The sequence below is a fragment of the Myotis brandtii genome, unplaced genomic scaffold (assembly GCF_000412655.1).
Source record: "Myotis brandtii unplaced genomic scaffold, ASM41265v1 scaffold157, whole genome shotgun sequence".
NCBI classification, from domain to species: Eukaryota; Metazoa; Chordata; class Mammalia; order Chiroptera; family Vespertilionidae; genus Myotis; species Myotis brandtii.
Window position 1 is genome coordinate 5321273 of NW_005355708.1, and position 232 is coordinate 5321504.

The window sequence follows — 232 nt, forward strand, 5'->3', positions numbered from 1 at the left end:
CCAGGGGGCCTGGGCTCACACAGGGGAGAGAGCAGTTAAAGCCGGGTCCCCGGGACCGAGACGATCCGGTGGCCCAAGCTGGAATGGGGAGACCAGCCAGGAACAGCGGTTTGGGACGGAAGAGGGGCGCGGTGCCAGCCACGCTAAGCCGCGTTACACCTCCATTAGCGCTTGGCATCCCCTGGCAGACCGCCACCCCCGGCCCCCAACCCTCAGGCGAGTTTCTAACCCC